Genomic DNA, 14,261 nt, shown 5'->3' with positions numbered 1-14,261 from the left:
TACAGAACATATTTTGTTGTTGATGGTAGAGTAAGGGATCCTAAGGTAGTAAAAATCCTTTTGAAATAACCCAGTTCCTAGGTTTATTGTGGTTTTCTAGAGGGATATTAAAAATAGAATTTTAGGGTTGCTGGTTTAATTATTGCACCCATATCCCTTGGGTAGATGCCTCGAGGACCAAGGCTATCTTCAGGAACGCGCTCCCTACTTAAGCAACTCTGATTCAAACCATGCACACACACACAAGTGCCAAAAGCAGGTGGTACTCACTGCGGATGCATCACTCCTGGCAAAGTATTCCCTGTATATAGATATTCATCGCCCCCATGGAGGGAAAACACTGGGTATTCCCTCTACTTAAACAGTTGCCAAGGAGTGTTGCTCACAATTTGTCTATTAAGTATTAATTAATTTAGAAAGTTTTATATAGTGCAAACATGTCCCTTGCGGGTATCAGAGTTCTTTACAATTGTTAAGAGAGCAGAGACAAATAGAATCAATAACAACATAGTCGAGAAAAATACAGGATATGGTAGCACCATAGATAAGGGAGGGTACAACACAATGTCAATGTATGTATGACTCCGGATAATGGGAATGATTCTGTATGTCATGCAGACATCGGTTGTAAGGTCAACTGCATTTTTGCAAAAAAGAGGTCTGTCTGAAGTACATTCTCTACTTACCACCTAGGTCAATGAGTTCAACTGTGGTTATAAATATGCATTAAAGAAACTAACTGGTGCCACATTGTGGCTGCAAATACATTCATAGCTTTGCCATGGGCACGGCAAGAAAGAGTAACTATCAATACAACATTTAATGCTTTTGGAATCCTTCTTCTACATGGTCCACATAGCGCCCACCTTAGTAGCTTGAACGCACTTTCACCTGCAACTTAAACGTGGGCTGAGCCCAGACAGGGTTCAGACAGTTCAGCTCTGCAAAGGAAATTCCCTTCTCTACGAGGAGCTAGCATTCAACTAACAACAGAGTAATCTAAAACACCCTTTAAGCACAGCTGCGGGAGGGACCCGTTTCATGTGTACACTGCAGTTTCTGGACTATACATTGCACCGGTAGGAAAATTGCTACCTTGCTGTGTGCATATCCATACGTCCACCCTCCATCCCTCCCACGCTGCAGTTGTGAAACTGAATGTGAATGGGTCTGTAAAAGGAGATCTGAGTCTTTAATGGTGTTCAACCATCGCTTTTTTTTTTTAAATTCAAGTTTATTGAAACCAAGCATAAAAAAGGTAGTACAGCAGAAATGCATCATACAAGGATAAATATAAACATGAAAATAAAATACATATTAAAGTTGCATGAATAAAAGGAATCAATAAAAAATAATATCTGAGTGAAGAAAAAGAGGAAAAGGGAGAGGAAAAGGAAAAGGAAATAACATGATGGAGAGAAGCAGAAAACTAAATGTTAAACTTTAAAAAATATACAATAAAAATAGAGTGAGCAATAATAATGAAAATAATTTATAGAAACAAGACAACAAGGGAATAATCATGGCGGTTTACAAACCTCATCAGGTTTATGCATCGGGATATCAGACGATGGATTTGAGGAAGAGAGAGAAGAGAGGTACGAAGTAAGAGGGACCCAAAGCAGATCTCTCTTAAATGCTAGGGAAACAGGAGTGACGTAATTCGTATCTAGTCTGTGATGAAAGCATATGGCATTCCATCAGGCAGAATAAGTAACTTTTGACGTATCTTTCCTGTTGGAAGTTATCAAATGTAGTGCTATAGCTATCAGTAGGACGATTAATTTAAAGTGGGAAGGGGTTTGAGGCCAGACTGGAGATAAGGAACCTAGGAAAACGGTTGAAGGTGAAAAGGGAATTTTTGTATTAAAGATGACATTTATACGACACCAAAGGGATTTCCAGAAGGCAGAAATATTAGGGCATAGGAAAAGAATGTGCATTAAATCGGCAGTAGAGCATGAGCAAGACCAACATGAGGAGGAAAGATCCGGGGAAAAGGATGCTAATCTTGCAGGGGAGTATAATAGGTGGTGATAAATGAAATAAAGGGTTTGAGTGGTGTTAGCTGCTCTGGAGGTCTTATGAATTTTTATCCATAACTTGTCCCATAAGGATACCAACCAGGAGGAGGCCAAATCCCGTTCCCAAGGCGACTCAGTCTTTGTCTTGAGCCGTTCTGGAGGAGATAAAAGACATTTATAGATACTAGAAGCAGAAGGAGAAGTGTGTAGAAGAGGAAAAATTGTGGAGCATGAAATAGGAAGAACAGGAGAAGAAGGAAGTGATTGTAGGTAATCCTGAAGGGCTGAAGCAGAAGATCATATTGTTTCTTAAAGAATTAGGAAGATGGATAAGAGACTGAAGAGCAGAAAAAGATATAGGTACATTTGCTTGAAGAAGCTGCGAAATCCATATTAAACCTTTGGATCTCCAGGATTTCCAATAAAAGGTACGATTTTTAATGCAAAGTGGTTTGTTGTGCCAAATAGGTTGTTGAGGTAGTGAGTTCAGGGAAGGATAAGAGGAGGGCAGAAGGGGAGTTAAAAGTTGAAGAGTATGAGCAATAACTGAAGAGTGTAAAAAGGAAGAATTGGCTGTAAATGCAAGTGTTTCAAGTAAATTGAAAGGTGAGGTAAAGGATTTTTGAATGGACAGCCATACAGGAGGATGAGAGGGGAGTTCAGTAGACAACCATCTGGAAGCTTGTTTAAGAGAGAAAGCATAGTGGTAAGATTTAATGTCAGGGAACTGAAGACCTCCATAGATTTGATCTTTTTTAAGACTTGATAAGGCTATCCAAGGGGGTTTATTTTTCCAAAGAAATTTCAAAAAGATTGAGTCTATTCTCTTGAAATAATAACCTGGGATATGAACAGGAATCATAGAAAGAGAAAATTATTGGGGCTAACATCATTTTAATAGAGTCTAATCTGCCCCACCACGAAAGAAAAAGAGGATGCCATTTGGTAATTGAGTTGGTTAATTTATTGGTAATATATTCAAAATTGAATTTTAAAGTGTCGGAAATAGTAGAGGAAACCCATAATCCTAAATATTTCAATTTAACCGGCTGCCAGGAAAAACCCGTTTGGTCAAGTAGTGGCGAAGACAAAATGTTAAGGGGAAGAACCTCGCATTTGTCTCGGTTAAGGCGATAACCCGAGATTTGTGAGAAAGTATCAACTTGCTGAAGAAAAGAAGGGAGAGAAGTATCTGGGTTAGAACAGTATAAGATATCGTCAGCATAAACTGACAATTTAACGTGATCAGAGCCAAGTTGAAAACCAGCAATTTGTGTGTCTTGCCATATTTTCGTTAGAAAAGGTTCCATTGCCACTATAAACAACAAGGGGGACAAGGGACAACCTTGGCGAACACCTCTAGAAAGAGAGAAGTAGTCTGAGATTCTACCGTTGGCAAAGATAGAAGCTTTAGGGCCAGAATACAGCAGAGAAATTAATTAGATTATTTTTGAGGAAAAACCTATCCATTTGAGAGCATGAAAGATAAAATCCCAACCAATCCTATCAAAAGCTTTCTCAGCATCTAGGGTTATGGCAGCCAGTGGATAATTTATGGAGGAAGCTTTGCTGAGAACATTAAAGAAAACTCTTTATCTGAGGATAAGCGCCCTTTAACAAAACCAGATTGCTCTGGTCCAATAGGTTCGGGTAAAATCGGGTCAATACGAAGCGCGAGTATTTTTGCAAAGATCTTATAATCCGTATTTACAAGAGAAATAGGACGGTAATTTTTGCAAAAGGAGGGGGTTTTATTGTTTTTGGGGATTACAAATCATAGCTTCTTGAAATGTTCCTTGATAAGAACCGTTCGTAATGAAGAAATTAAAGAGTGAAAGAAGATGAGGAAGAAGAAGCTTTGAAAATTGAGCATAAAATTCTATAGTAAACCCATCTGGGCCAGGTGCTTTACCGCGTCGTAAGATTGAAACAGCATGGTAAATTTCTTTCAAGGTTATATCCACTTCAAGCGTGTCAAAATTAATATGAGAAGAAGAAGGAGAAGTAAGATTTTGAAAGTAAGAGGATATGTCATATTGAAGAGGCTGTGATTCAGGAGTGTAAAGATGTTGATAGAAGGTGACAAATTCATGTAGGATATCTTCATCTTTTAAAAGAGAGTCACCATTAGAATTTGTTATAGACGTTATTCTGGTTCTGTCCAGGCGGGTTTTTAAGTAGGTAGCCAAGAGCTTTCCCATTTTGTTCTGACCTCCATAGTATTGTGCTTTACTTTTCAAGAGATAAGAAGCTGCGGTGTCAGTGGATAATTCATTAAAAGTGACTTTGGCAGAGATGAGGTCTTTTAAGGAAGATTCAGTAAATGAACGGTAATAAGCGGATTCTAATTGCTTAATTTTTGTAAGAAGTTGGGCAGATTGTTTTTCAAAACTCTTTTTTTTCTGAGAAACATAGTTGAGTATGAACCCCCTTGCAGTCGCTTTAAAAGAATCCCAGATTATAGTAGGGGAAGAGTCGGAGACTGTATTTGTGTCAAAAAAGTCCACAGCAAAAGAACTGAATTGGCTGGAGAATTTAGGATCTACAAGAAGGGAAATATTAAAAGGCCACCTGCCAGTGGGCGGTGTAAAGGGGAGTATATCAAAGTCAACATACACCGGGGCATGGTCAGAGATTAAAATGTAACCAATGTCTGAATGAAGGACGTGTTGAATAAGGGACCTACTAAAAAAGAGATAGTCAATACGGGATTGTGTTTTCTTGAAGATCAGGATGACAAAGTCTCCAAACATCAATTAGGGATTTGCGACGAATGGCAGAGGTAAATTGGGAATGCATTTTAGAGTGTACATATTTAACTGAGGAGCGTCTATCTAGGATGGGATCAAGAATTTGATTACAATCACCGCCAAAGATAATATAATCATCATCAAATGTAAGTAATTTGCCTGAAACTAGTATCCAAAAATTGTTATCAACAGAAACTGGAGCATAAACATTAAATACAACTAATGAAACATTATCTATTAATAATTTGACAATGACCCAACGACCATTTGAATCAATCTCTTGATGAACAATAGAAACATTAAACTTTTTGTGACACAGAATACAACTCCATTCTTTTTACCTAAAGCTGGAGAAGAAAAAACATTGCCTACCCAAGATCTTTTCAGTTTAGAAGCTTCAGAATCAGACAAATGGGTTTCCTGTAACATGGCAATGTCTGTTTTTAATCTAGCTAAATGAGATAACACTCGTTGTCTTTTAATAGGGTTATTTAAACCTTTAACATTCCATGTAGTTACCCTGAATGTTTCTGCATTGAAATAATGCTAATAAGCAATAAGCATGCAGTGCATAAACAATTCGAAGAGATAAAGTATACATCTTATAAAGGAAAATACAATGAAGATTAGAAATACAATAGAGAAAGTTTAGGTGAAGAGAAATAGTGGGTGAAAGGAGGAAAGGGAAGAGAAAAGATGAAAGGGAGAGAAATTGTATAATAATGTATAAAAAGAAGATAGAAAGGAAGGAACTAGAAGGAGAGAAAGAAGGAGAAGAAAAGGTAAGAGAAGGAAAGTAAATGGGAAAGGTGAAGAAAATACGATAGAACATGAAGGAAAAAGAAAGAAATAATAAGGAAAACGTACATAAATTAAAGATCATACGAAGGGTGGAGGGGTGGGAGGCCACACGGGGAAATGACGTTACCCAAACTCACGAACGAAAACGGGGAGGAGACAGCATCAACGAACCGCTGGGAAACATGAGGAGAGGGAGGAGGACTGGACAAACAACCTGTTGGGAAGAAGAAAAAAGGTTAATTACGTAGGGTAAGAACAATCATCTGAAAAATAAAACATGTTCATATGAGGGTATGAACGAGACTAAAAAAGAAAAATTGAAAAGCATAAAACCAAGATATAAAGAACCATAACCATATTAATACCAGCCTATGGGAATCATAACAAAGAATGTGGTATCTACATCATGCCTTTTTTCCAGGCGCAAACAGACGATTATAGCGAATCGCACCGTTTGCGCTTAATAAAATGGATGATGCATGTGCCTGAATGTGACTTGCCCAAAATCACACAGTTCCCCAGATTCGAGGTAGATGACTCTAGCCATTAGGCCAACTCCTCTCCCATTTGACTTGACATTGATTTATTGATATTGTTGTGCGCTCTTTGAGTTATGAATCGTGTTCATTAATCTGTATCTACACTTCCCCGATTGAGAGTGCCTTTGACTGCTCGTCCACAGCTACCACTGAGAGTCAAGTGCAGAAAGGGGTACTTTGCCTAGTTGCTCAGGATCCAAAGTTAGTCGGGTCCTGGGACATAGATGTAAAAGCTCTCAACCAGTGGTGGCTCCTCGAGGGTGTGCTGTGGTGCGGTGGGGTGGTGCGGGGGAGGGACAGGGTGGGGGTAGTAAACTCCGGCATAAGGCCCAACGCAGTTAAGTAAATAAATAAATAAATACAATTTAAATTGCCTGCGCTGCAATGCCAAATCGGCGATGCAGCGCGCACAATGTAAATTGTTTTATTTATTTATTTACTTAACTCCCTTCGGCCGCATGCCGGAGTTTACTACCCTCCACCCTGCCCCTCCCCCACCCGCCCCGCCCCGCCCACATCCCCGCAGCACTCCCTCCAGGAGCCACCACTGCTCTCAATCACCACAGTTGGGCCCAGTAACCCCTGCGTGCCCCGTGGCCCTCTGAAAGGGATTCTGATGGGCATACAGTACAAAGATCTGTGTTTATTCAGCAGGTCACATCATTCAGTATTAGTGAAACTTCCCAGTTCCTTAGTGTGTCTGATGCAGTGCATTGTGCACAATATTTCAGTCACAAGCTTGAAGTTTAGGAGCCTGCTCAGTGTGTTTATGTGTTCACTGTAGTGATCTTTCTGTAGCCTGCAAGTTTCAGGTTTTATTCTTGGTAAATCGAATGTGTGGGTTATGCACACACTGCAAGGACCTGCATGTAATATGCAGGGCACGAGTATGAATACTTACAGGGTTAACTTAAGCTTTCATCCTTCTCTGGGTAAAATACCTCAAAGCTATACTGAGCATAGCTAAAGTGAATTAATTTCTTAAATTAATTTCCTCCCGATGCTCACATACTTCACAACTCACTCGTACCATTAACATTCTCTTCCACACATCTCTCACTTGAGCTTTGCCTCATACTTCTCCCCTAAAATTTCTACCATTAGAAATACCCTTACGTCACTAGTAACAAATAAGGTCCCTTCTTCTACTTCCATCCTCTAACCCATTTTAATATCACTAAACTCAACAGCCCACATTCCTTACAGATCTGCCCCTCATACTCAAATTTGCCAATTCCTTTAGTGAAGTGTCTGAACCTCTCAATGCAAAAAGCTGAATGCAGCAACTTCTCTGGGAACTTGTTAATGGCTTGACCAAGGAAAGGGAGATGCCTTCTAGTAGCCACTCTACCCTCACATGATATTTTTTTCATGTGTAAAAAGCAGTGGGCATATTTACAAGCCCCATCGCCACCACAGCGTTACACAACTAAACTCCACTCCACATAAATGCACTCTATCCACCATTCTACTCTGCACTACTCTAACACACTCTACATAAATTGACTTTACGCCACCACACTCTGCACCATTCTATTCTATTCCCTCTACTCTAAGCCAATTCACTCTATGGCAATGTACTCTATTCTACACCAATGCACTCTACTCTATGCCAATAAACTCTACTCTATGCCTATGAGCCTCTCCCCTCTGTGCCCCTCTCGCTCTGCACCACTCCACTCTGCACCATGCCACTCCGCACCATGCCACTCTGCACCAGGACACGCCAATGCACTCTACACCAATGCGCTCCGCTCTATGCCAATGCACTCTACACCAATGCACTCCTCTATGCCATGCTACTCTGTGCCATGACACTCTGCTCCACTCCACTCCGCGCCACACCACTCTACTCTGTCCCACTCCACACCAGTGCACTCTATGCCAACCCACTCTACATCACTCTAATCTACTCATCTTCACTTCTCTCTAGTTGAAACAATCTAATCTGCGCAACTCCATGCCACTCTGCAACCACTTTACACCACGCCACTCTGCGCCTGCCAAGTCACTCCACACCAAGCCATTGCACTTTACTTTAAACACTCCACACCACTACACTCCATGCAAAAGTACTCTGCCCCATGCCAGTCTACTCTGCAACACTACTCCAATGCACTTTATGCCACTCTATTCTACTCTGCACAGCTTTATTTCATACCACTGAATATGTGCACCACTCTACCCCGCCCCAGTCTTCATCACTGCACAACACTCTTCTCTGCAACAATTCACTCTGCGCCACTGTACTCTGCGCTACTCTATTCTATGCCATTGCACTCTATTCAACTATGCACCACTGTGCTCTACACCACTCCAGTCAGGCCACTCCACGTTACTGCACCATATTCTGCAACAATGTACTCTATGCCACTGCACTCTACTCTGTACCACCTCATTCCAGTGCTCTCTAAGCCACTACTCTATGCCACTGCACTCTACCCTGCACCACTCCACTCTGTCCTGCACCACTCCACGCCACTTCACCTCACTCTGAAACAGCCTACTCCATGGCATTGCACTCTATACCACTGCACTTTATGCCACTCCACTCTACTTTGCACCTTTCAACTATACACCACCGCGCTCTACACTGCTCTACTCTAAAACACTGCACTGTCTGCCACTGCACTCTACATCAACTACACTGCAGTCTACAACACTCTACTCTGCATGACAGCAATCTCTGCCACTGAACTCTTTGCCACTCTATTCTGCACCACTCTAGTCTACTCCACTGCACAGCACACTACGTCACTATAATCTCCTCTGCACCACTGCACTCCACTCTGTGCTACTCTACACTCGCCCTTGCACCACCCTCCGCAACAATTTACTGTGCGCCACAGCATTCTGCCATGGCCTGCACCAATCCACGTCATGACTGCACTATAGGTCACAGCACACTACACCAATCTACGCCACTTCACTCTATGACACTCTACTCCATTAAACTCTACTCCACCCTGACACTCTACTCCACTCTGGCATCCTAGGACAGTACTCCACGATGCTGTCTGCAACTTCCCCTATTCCATTCCATGCCACTTTACTCCCACTCTGTTGTACAACACTCTACGCCACTCTATTTCACTCTATGCCTTTCCACTCTACTACACTACTACACCCTATGTCGCTCCACAACAATCTACTCTGCTCTACGCCACTCTATTCTACAACACTATACTCTACCCAGCACCCTCTACGCCACTCTACTCTGCACTACACCACTCCATTTTACTCCACTCTACTTCCTCCATGACACTCCACAACACCCTACACTAATCCAGTCTATAGCACACCACTCTCCTTTACAACACTAACTTTTATCTATGTTGAACAGCAGCAGTGCTGGTGTACAATATGGCTAAAACAGATTTTCAAAGACAATAGCTCCCACATAGGCTAGACCTATTGGCTTTGCCCATGTTTGTTTAAAGGTTGTTGCTGTCCCTTTGTGAACCGTTTCTTTTGACCAGAGTGCAGCTCTCAGATGTTTCTGTCATGCATGTTTAGCATGCGCAGCAACTTATGCAGAAAAACCTTCCTTGTTCCACCAGTTATGAGAGTGCAGCCATTTTCTTTAAGACAATACATTTGTGCGAATTCAGAAAAAATGTATCTTGTGAATGAATTGCTGTTGGGCTTTATAACTTCATCCCAACAGTGGGTGTGACTATTACTTTGAGGCAATAAGCAGGAGTGAGAGGGCAATACTTGACAAGCTAAACCAGCGGATCTCATGCTCTGATTTAGTGTAGTAGCATTGTTAGTAAAAATCAGGGGAGACATTTCTGCAGAAGGACAAAGGTTGTGAGCTAACCAAGAGACAGGTGTGAAAGAAACAGGAACAGCTGTGAACATGGATATGTGGGAGTCTTCAAAGGTGGGTGGGGGAAGAATTAATAACTTACCTCAATAATCTTTGTATTCATGTATTTCCATTCATGGCCATAAGGCTCATCTGCAACATTATAAACTCTTTAAAAATATGCTGGTACAGCCGTAAACACAGGACGTTAATTCGCCAGTGTGCAAGGCGTGGTGGAAGTGACCACATACATTTTACTGATGACGTCACAGATTTGACTCCTTGCCCCACTGTTGACTCTCAACTGCCTCCTGTATGCTGATGAGGGTTAAGGACGTGTGTAAACTACAAAAAAATCAAGCACAGCTTCCAATACAGACGTAGCCAGGAAACGAAGCAGATAGGTGCAGTGTGTCCCTGTGGTAAGAAAACACCATGGGCAAACAACTGTGAAACTGTCCAAACATAAAAATCCTCCAACTATGTGAATATGCCCTGAAAATATACGACAGCTGTGTGCGTTAACATACATATCTGAGTGATTTTTATGTTTGTTAAGTTCCACACTCATGGTAGACACCCTGAGCAGGGTTGTTTTAGAGATTTAATCTTCTTGGTTTCTTGATGGAGTTTCAAACAGAAGGTTATCAGTGCTCCAAAGGCCAATGCCCAAGAAGGATAGTTTATGGACAAAATAACTAGTCAGGGTGCACAAAGAGTGCGTTATGTAGCGTTCTAGTGGTCTGAGGGTCTCGGCTGAGCCCCGGAACCACTTGCACACAATGTAGCACCTTCAGGCCAGGCGTGGCCTGAAGGCAATAAATAAACGGTAGGAAGTCGCTCGGGACTTCCTGTCCAACCGATCCACGATCTGTGCCAGTGTCCCTTTCATTCTTCCCCTCAGCGAGAGCAGGCCCCTACATTTTGGCGTATGAGGGTGGGATCGTACATATCCCTACCTGCAGGCGACGTCTGTGGCGAGTCCAGAACCGGAGCGACGCGTGGCCCACGAAGTTTTCCTTGAGGGCGTCGAAGCTGTCCCCACCTGAGGCTGTCTGGCGCTCCTCAGCCCACAAAGGAAGAAGGCACAGGAGAAGGACATCCCGGTAAGCAGCGTGAGCGGGAGCTGCGTCAGGCACAGGGTGGAGGAAGAAGGCGAGATCGAGGCCCAGAAACGCCTAAGAGCATGCGCATGCGCAGAAGCAGGGTCCGACGCCCGACTAGGCCTCACACACGCAGAAACTGACAGGAACGCGAGCGCAGAGCAGCGCTCTCACCGGGAAGCGGAAAAAAACATCGGCAAAGCCGATTTCAAGTGTGAAGAAGGCCCAGCTGCCCCAGGCACATAACAGGAAGAGAGGAAGAAAAAAAAAAAAAAAAACGAACACTCAATTAATAAAGCATTGGCAAAAGCAATAGCGAGAAACAGAACAGACAGTTAGATTTGGCAGCCACATCTTGACAGGAAAACATAACAGAGAGACATCACAGGGACCCATTAATGCCAACAAGCACTGCCAAAACCAACAAACAGGCCAACAAGCATTGGCAAAGCATCACCAAAGCTAAAAAGGACCGTCAGCACCCACAATGTCTGACCAACCAGGGGAAAATGCAGGAAGAGGCCATCCAAGTAATGCAAATGATGCTGCGCTTCCACCAAATGCAGCAGTGCAGCCTCCACCCCACCAACATGTGCCAGCGCAGATACCAACCCAACACTCATCACACGCGCATGCGCAAGCATTACCACCATTCAGTGGACTGGCAGACCCGTCGACGGCGGCACCTAGGTGGGCTATATGGCTAGGGAGACTAAATAACTATTTTATAGCCACCAGGGAAAAAGACAATGAAGTGAAGCGTTCACTACTACTTCACTTTGGTGGCGAAGAAATATACAAAGTATTTGCACACCTCCTGAACACAGGAGAATCGAACAACTACGATGCCGCAGTGCAAGCACTTAATGCACACTTTGATCCTCAACTTAACCCACATTATGAGAGATTCAAATTTCGGCAGTCCAGGCAAAGGGAAGGTGAAAGCATGGATGCATTCCACGCCCGCCTGCGTGAACTCGTCAGCACGTGCACAGAGGATGACTCGAATAAAGAAGTCACAGGCCAGCTCATACAAGGGTGCAGGAACAAACCCCTAAGGACGCTGATCCTCCGCCAACCAAACATCACCTTAGAGGAAATCCTCCTACTAGCAAGATCGTATGAGTTGTCAGATGTACGCTCATCAGCAATGGAAGCAGCCTTGAACACCAATGCAAACACCGGAGCGACAATCAAGGAAGAGAGAGTTGATGCGATCAGCAAGTCCAGCCGAGGTGGAAGAGGCAGATGGCCAACCAGACCACAGAGACAACCACAATGTGGCTACTGTGGACGGGAAGCACATGAGGCAGGGAGTTGCCCAGCACGCGGGAAGACCTGCTCAAACTGCGGGATCCCGAATCATTTCTCCAGCGTATGCCGAGGAAGAGGCCGAGGAAGGGGATCGTTCAGGAAGAAATCATTATCTGGAGCGATCCGCCAGCTAGAAATTGAAGAAGAACAATCACCACGAAGCGTGAAATCAACATATCAAAGACATGACAGGCCCAACGACTCCTCGGACGATGAAGATGGTGAGTGCTATTTCGTCTCGTTCACAAGTGAGCTGATAGTTGATACAAAGATGGTGGCCGCAACCCAAGTGCAACATACTCATAGATGGGTCCCCGGCAACCGGGGTGATTGACACAGGCGCCACAGTGAATGTCATGGGTATCCAGCACTATAAGGCTTTACAGGCACATGCATCAATCTCGGCATTTGCGATTCCTTAATTGCGATTTTTAAGGAATCGCAATTAAGGAATCGCAAATGCCTATGCATCAAGAAATCGCTAAATAAATTGCGATTCCTTAGAATTCCTTATTTGCGATTAGCATTTTGCGAATCGCAATTAAGGAATCCCTTCCCATTCATTCCTATGGGCCTAGAGGCCCATAGGAATGAATGGGAAGACAATCTCAATTTGCGATTCGCAATTAGCTAATCGCAAATTCAGATTGCGATTTCAAGGGTGCAGGGGTGTCCAAAGGACACCCTGTTGCACCCCTGAAATCAAACAATGCACATATGTTGTGTACACACATGCCCTAAGGGCATGTGTGTGCACAACATGAAAGTTAAAAATATGAACAAAATTGCATATTTCTAACTTTTCGCAAAATTACCATGAGGTCCAACCTCATGGTAATTTTTTCTCTCTAATTGCGAAATCGCAATTTTTTTAAGTTTCATGCATTGCTTTTAAGGAATCGCAAAATTGCGATTCCTTAAAAGCAATCGCACTTGAAAAAATCGCTAAAATAGCGATTTTTTCTCTTTTAGGTTGATGCATCCCAAATAGTGATTTGGGAATCGCAAACGGCCGAATTTTGCGATTCGCACCGTTTGCGAGTCCCAAATCGCTTGATGCATGTGCCTGTTAGATCCTAAACCGAAACTAGTTCCATCCAAGGTCCGAATATTCACATACGGCGGGAAAGAGCCACTCCTGTTGCGAGGCAAGATGGTGGTACAGGTAAAAGCGGAAGAACACGAAGTCACTGCAACGTTCCACGTGGTGGACAAAGAAGCCGACCTCCTTGTTGGAAGCCACACAGCCAAAGACCTGCACCTAATTGCATTCGCCAATGCCGTCAAAAGCATCCAAGTTGATGAGTTACTAAAGCAATTTCCATCGCTGTTCAAAGGATTAGGCATGATCAAAAGACCGCCAATAAAGTTACATATCGACAAAACGATACAACCCATCGCTCTCAGGCACAGACGGATACCCTTCCATCTCAGAACGGCAGTAGAAAAAGAGCTAGAAAACCTGGAAAAACAAGAAGTAATAGAAAAAGTCACTGGCCCAACCCCTTGGGTTTCACCAATGGTAATCGCCGAAAAACCCCGTCAGCCTGGGAAAATACGCATCTGCATAGACATGCGCATGCCAAACAAGGCAATCAAACGAGAGAGGCATATCACACCGACGGTCGATGACATTCTAGCTGACCTCAACAGAGCACAATGGTTTTCTAAGCTCGATCTCAATGCCGGATATCATCAACTCCGGTTAGCGGAGGAAAGCCGCTATTAGGCATGGGCGGAAAATCCGTTTCGCTCGCGGATTTTGCGGATTTTCGGTAAATTCGCAATCCGCGAGATTCGCGAATCTCCCGCAAAATCCGCAAATCCGCGAGCAGCGGATTTTATGGCTTGCTCGCACTGTTCGCGTGAGTTCGCGGCTTCCCAGTACAACTTCGCGCCCCGCGAATAAGCGCAAAATT

The sequence above is a fragment of the Lissotriton vulgaris genome, chromosome 1_1 (genome assembly GCF_964263255.1).
Source record: "Lissotriton vulgaris chromosome 1_1, aLisVul1.2, whole genome shotgun sequence".
Classification (NCBI taxonomy): Eukaryota; Metazoa; Chordata; class Amphibia; order Caudata; family Salamandridae; genus Lissotriton; species Lissotriton vulgaris.
Note: the sequence above shows the minus strand (reverse complement) of the source record.